This window comes from Oncorhynchus keta, unplaced genomic scaffold (genome assembly GCF_023373465.1).
Source record: "Oncorhynchus keta strain PuntledgeMale-10-30-2019 unplaced genomic scaffold, Oket_V2 Un_contig_10989_pilon_pilon, whole genome shotgun sequence".
Classification (NCBI taxonomy): domain Eukaryota; kingdom Metazoa; phylum Chordata; class Actinopteri; order Salmoniformes; family Salmonidae; genus Oncorhynchus; species Oncorhynchus keta.
Genome location: NW_026277280.1, coordinates 12879 through 18863, shown reverse-complemented (window position 1 = coordinate 18863; position 5985 = coordinate 12879). Strand labels below are relative to the sequence as shown.

The following is a 5985-nucleotide window of genomic DNA, read 5'->3' as shown; positions in this document are numbered from 1 at the left end:
CCCTCCCCTCCCCTCCCCAGCCCTCCCCTCCCCTCCCCAGCCCTCCCCTCCGCACCCTCCCTCCCCTCCCCAGCCCTCCCCTCCCCAGACCCCCCTCCTCCCCAGCCCTCCCTCCCCCAGCCCCCTCCCCAGCCCTCCTCCCCCGCAGCCCTCCTCCCCTCCCCAGCCCTCCCCTCTGACGTTTGCTTTTCCCTTCATTCGGTCCTGGACAAAGCATTGTAACGACGAGACTAGTCTACATTAGGGGACACATTTATAGAGACAGAAGACCACAGATAATGTGAATGTCAACAATTTTAACACACCACGTGTTTGAGCGACAGAAGGCATGCGGGAGACTATCCTGCTGTGATCTGATGGACTGTAGCCAGGGAATCAACCCGACTGCCACAATGTTCATTTGTAAAGTTAAAAGTCCTGGCCTGTATGGCGGATGGACGGCATCTCGGTATGTATTTATTTAGAGCATGTAGTGCCTCTATTGGGGTTTCCTGCTTGTAGGCACTGTTATATGACGCTTTTAATCATACAACGATATTCATAAAACTGTTAAACTGGTTACACGTGTAGGCGATAATATGTATTTAATATTAAAACCGTCATCAGAGCGGCATGTCCTCTGTAGCATTAGTAACATAACCGGTAACATATTGGTCATTGGTAGATGGTGAAGGGCACCAATAGGTCCCGGAGACACCACGTGGTGTGTCATCAGCACGTTAAGCGCCGGTACCGGATAGATACCCTATATAAACCACAAACCGTCAGCAAGAGGCACCGGGAAGCCCGGCCTCCTTTCCGCAGCACGGTATCATGGCTATATCTATAAACCTAAACATGGACACGACTTTCCCCTTTATCTCACCGACTCACAGCTTGTATCTAATTCAACCACCGTTTTAACCCTGTCATATAGGCTACATTAATGCATTAAAGATTGTGTTACATGGGCTAGGTTGGGAATACATTTGGCTGATGTACATTTGTTGAAATATATATACTACTGGCAATAAACAACATTGTAGAAGATTGTTCAAAGCCGTTTTCGCACGTTTATTCTCGTGCCTTTGAACGTGTTCTGTACATGTAATCGCCCGCAGGCTCGAGGGCTTTTTCAATTTTGGCACAAAGACCCGCAGACGCACCTGGAGCCGCTGACTACTGAAGGGAGAGTTTTGTGTTTTGTTTCTTTTAGTAGGTTAATTATAGATTATTTGGATTTTTTTTTATATCAGACTTAATTAAATTCACACATGATGAAATCGGTCTGGTGTTTTGACGCGGACTTAACAATGACTATGTCCTAAAAAAAAAATCCAACTCGCCCGTTCAGATGTGGTTTTGTAGCTGGAGACGGTTTTATTTTGAGGCACCGAGGCGCCCAGGGAACTCTGCAGTGGAGAGACATTTAGCGAGTCCCATTTTCCGTTGTCTCGAGAGCTGAAGTTTCTCAACTGCGTCGAGCAGACAGACAGACAGACTGGCTGAGTCGCTAAGGAGGAGAGGAGAACTGGCGTGTGGTCTTGACTCTTTCCAGTATCGAGAGGCTGTGCTGTAACCTAGTCTGTTGTAATGCGCATTCCCGTAGATCCCAGCGCCACGCGGAGGTTTAGCCCGCCGTCCGGTAGCCTCCAGCCGGTCCCGGCCAAGATGAACGAGCTCAACACGCCGACCGGGACCGGGCAGCAAGACAGCACGGTGCCAAGGCTGCGCCTGCAGGAGAACCGGAGCATGGCGGAGATCATAGCGGACCACCCGGCGGAACTGGTCGGACTGACAGCCAAACTTCCTCTGCTCGGTTTTACCGTCTCACTGGCGTTGCAACAAGACGCTGCCCGTCGCCTTCAAGGTAAATTACATTATTTTTTTATAACTTATTTAACATATTTATATTTTATATTAAATATATCTGGGTAAAACAACCTTTTCACTACTTAACTTCAAATATTTTGTAGGCCTACGTAGCAACGGGGAGAAAACGTCTTCTTTTAAATTTCTGTACTGGGAGGTTTGGGCCGGGAAAATTAATGTTTATGTTTTATAAAATAGTAGGCTATTGCTCTGCCATAAAATTATTTTTACAAATTATAATAATAATAATTTGTGTTAGGCCTATTCCTATAATATTTGTGTTCGCTATAGCAGGTCTGCAGATGTGGCTGGTTTATTTAAACAGATTTGGATTGAGGAGAGCAGAGCAGACAGAGTCGCGTGTTTCGTAGAGGATTTAATTAACAACGCGTTATTGTGTAAAGCTGATAATTGGGAGCAGCGGGGCGTGAAATGGAGACATCTTGTGTATGTTTTAACTTTCATCAACTACATATTTTAAAACCAATGTTCATGACACATCGTTTTTATTGTCTCAGCCGTTGGGAGACAGACAGACAGACTGGTGTTATTAATCACAGCGCCTTTAGATATGATATACACCTCACGCTTACTGAAATAATTATATTTTCACCACTCAAATTAGCTGAAATTGAGGGACATTTTACACATTTGCTGTCTAATTGTAAATTAAATTCGAAAACATAATTACATCAAATGAAATGCAGGCATACAGCTACCAAGTTATATACGGTGTCCTAAATAAACACGAAAATAGATGCGTTTGATGAACATATTGCTAAATATTTCAATTTAGGCCTGGATTTTTTTCCCCCACAATTATACAACTTCATCTGTTCCTTGTAAATATATATTCATTAATTACGGATGTTGATTTAACAGATAGGCCTAGAGCATTACCGGGAACACCAAACTCATATAACTCATCTTTTAATTTTTGCCGCGTAAAAAAATTATAATACACAAAATAAATACTATATACAATAATTTTCGTCTGATAATGTTTTCAATTTTTTTTCTCAATGAATACCTGTTTGCCGTTCAATGTAGGCCTATTTTGTTGTCAATGTCATCCATCACAGGCCGCAAAGGAGCCTGCTGAACGTTGTTCAAATACAATTTTAAATCATATTAATATAACTAAACACTGATAGAAGATTCATCTGTATATTAAACGATCATGTTTCTAAGTATTTCTTTAGTGTTGACAATACGTTCTAATTTCACCCCATGGTCATTATTAACATGGTTTTATTATTAATATAGCCTTCTACAAGTAGACTACAGCCGGGCCGTAGTTCCACCTGTAATTGTGTTTATTCAACTGTAATCAGATGGTAGAGCTAGCCTCCAGCTATCTCGGTTTACACACTATAATGTTCAAACGTCCTACTCACTGACATGATGGAGAAGATATTGACATGTGTATATATAAACATAAAAAATATAAGTTTGAAAAGAGTTTTAGATTTTTTTTTTTTTTTTTTTAATATAATTTTAAAAATAGGATTAATCCCATGTAGAACTGAACCATTGTAATGTAGTGTCAGTGAGAAGGCCTCATCCTCAGCCCAACCACCTTTCTACCGAGTCTATTTACTACTATATGAGCTAGTATCATTACATGTCCTACTTGTTTAGCTCTGCATTGTTGAGAAAGGGCTTGTCAGTCAGCATTTCACTGTTAAAGTTTACACCTGTTGTATTCTGTGTTTGTGATAAATAAAATGTGATTGGATTTGAAAGGTCCTTAGGGAAATCTATACCTTTAAACTATCTTGGGCTGTTAATAAAAAATAAACAACTGAATTGTAACATACATGTAATGTAGTAATAGTATAAATACAATTTTTGCCTCTTTTATTTTCTCCCAGTATCAGGTTCGTTTCAGTTTCTCCCAGTATCAGGTTAGTTTCAGTTTCTCCCAGTATCAGGTTAGTTTCAGTTTCTCCCAGTATCAGGTTAGTTTCAGTTTCTCCCAGTATCAGGTTAGTTTCAGTTTCTCCCAGTATCAGGTTAGTTTTATTTTCTCCCAGTATCAGGTTAGTTTTAGTTTCTCCCAGTATCAGGTTAGTTTCAGTTTCTCCCAGTATCAGGTTAGTTTTATTTTCTCCCAGTATCAGGTTCGTTTCAGTTTCTCCCAGTATCAGGTTCGTTTCAGTTTCTCCCAGTATCAGGTTAGTTTCAGTTTCTCCTAGTATCAGGTTAGTTTTATTTTCTCCCAGTATCAGGTTAGTTTCAGTTTCTCCCAGTATCAGGTTCGTTTCAGTTTCTCCCAGTATCAGGTTAGTTTCAGTTTCTCCCAGTATCAGGTTAGTTTTAGTTTCTCCCAGTATCAGGTTAGTTTCAGTTTCTCCCAGTATCAGGTTAGTTTCAGTTTCTCCCAGTATCAGGTTAGTTTTATTTTCTCCCAGTATCAGGTTAGTTTCAGTTTCTCCCAGTATCAGGTTCGTTTTAGTTTCTCCCAGTATCAGGTTAGTTTTAGTTTCTCCCAGTATCAGGTTAGTTTCAGTTTCTCCCAGTATCAGGTTAGTTTTATTTTCTCCCAGTATCAGGTTAGTTTTAGTTTCTCCCAGTATCAGGTTAGTTTTATTTTCTCCCAGTATTAGGTTATATTCAGTTTCTCCCAGTATTAGGTTAGTTTATTTTCTCCCAGTATCAGGTTAGTTTCAGTTTCTCCCAGTATCAGGTTCGTTTTAGTTTCTCCCAGTATCAGGTTAGTTTTAGTTTCTCCCAGTATCAGGTTAGTTTCAGTTTCTCCCAGTATCAGGTTAGTTTTATTTTCTCCCAGTATCAGGTTAGTTTTAGTTTCTCCCAGTATCAGGTTAGTTTTATTTTCTCCCAGTATTAGGTTATATTCAGTTTCTCCCAGTATTAGGTTAGTTTTATTTTCTCCCAGTATCAGGTTAGTTTTAGTTTCTCCCAGTATCAGGTTAGTTTTAGTTTCTCCCAGTATCAGGTTAGTTTCAGTTTCTCCCAGTATCAGGTTAGTTTTATTTTCTCCCAGTATCAGGTTAGTTTTAGTTTCTCCCAGTATCAGGTTAGTTTTATTTTCTCCCAGTATTAGGTTATATTCAGTTTCTCCCAGTATTAGGTTATATTCAGTTTCTCCTAGTATCAGGTCATTATAATGAGCGATCTAATGAGTTATTTCACCCCAAAACAGTGACAGACATATTCAGCTGTCGAAACTGGTCTGATCTCAAGCTGAATCCACCTAATAGGCAAATCCCTTCTAACACATCAGGAGAAATCTACAGCCCCCAAAAAAGGCTAAGGTATCAAAGGAAAGTTTAGGCACCATTTTGTGTGGAGGCTCCGTTCTGTGCTTAGTCATCTATGACATCCCAGCATCCAATCCTCCTCTCCAGGTTGTGGGGTTGGGAGAGGTGACTGATGGGACGGTCGTAACGGTGATGGCGGGAACGATGAGAACTACTCGGCCGAGCTGCGGAACGCATCGGGAGTGATGAAGAACCAGGTGGCTCGCTTTAACGACCTGCGCTTCGTGGGCCGCAGTGGACGGGTCAGTGTCTATACTATCTGGATCTATATCTAACTGAATGTAGGCCGCATGTTAGTGTCTATATCTTCATATCTACGTACAGTTGAAGTCGGAAGTTTACATACATACACCACCAAATGCATTTAAACCCAGTTTTTCTCAATTCCGGACATTTAATCCTAGTAAAATTCCCTATTTTAGGTCAGTTAGGATCACCACTTTATTTTAAGAATTTGAAACGTCAGAATAATAGTAGAGAGAATTTTATTTCAGCTTTTATTTCATCACATTCCCAGTGGGTCAGAAGTTTACATACACTCAATTAGGGATTTGGTAGCATTTCCTCAAATGTTTCGGGTAGGCTTCCACAAGCTTCCCACATTAAGTTGGGTGCATTTTGGCCCATTCCTCCTGACAGAGCTGGTGTAACTGAGTCAGGTTTGTAGGCCTCTTTGCTCTTTCAGCTCTGACCACAAATGATCTATAGGATTGAGGTCAGGGCTTTGTGATGGCCACTCCAATACCTTGACTTTGTTGTCCTTAAGCCATTTTGCCACAACTTTGGAAGTATGCTTGGGGTCAATGTTCATTTGGAAGACCCATTTGCGACCGAGCTTCAACTTCCTGAC

At 41.0% G+C, this 5985-nt stretch overlaps 1 pseudogene; it reads left to right on the top strand.

Moving 5' to 3' along the window:
• Window positions 1–1020: 1020 nt before the first annotated feature.
• Window positions 1021–5377, top strand: LOC127917229 (runt-related transcription factor 1-like; annotated as a pseudogene).
• The last annotated feature ends 608 nt before the right edge of the window (window positions 5378–5985 follow it).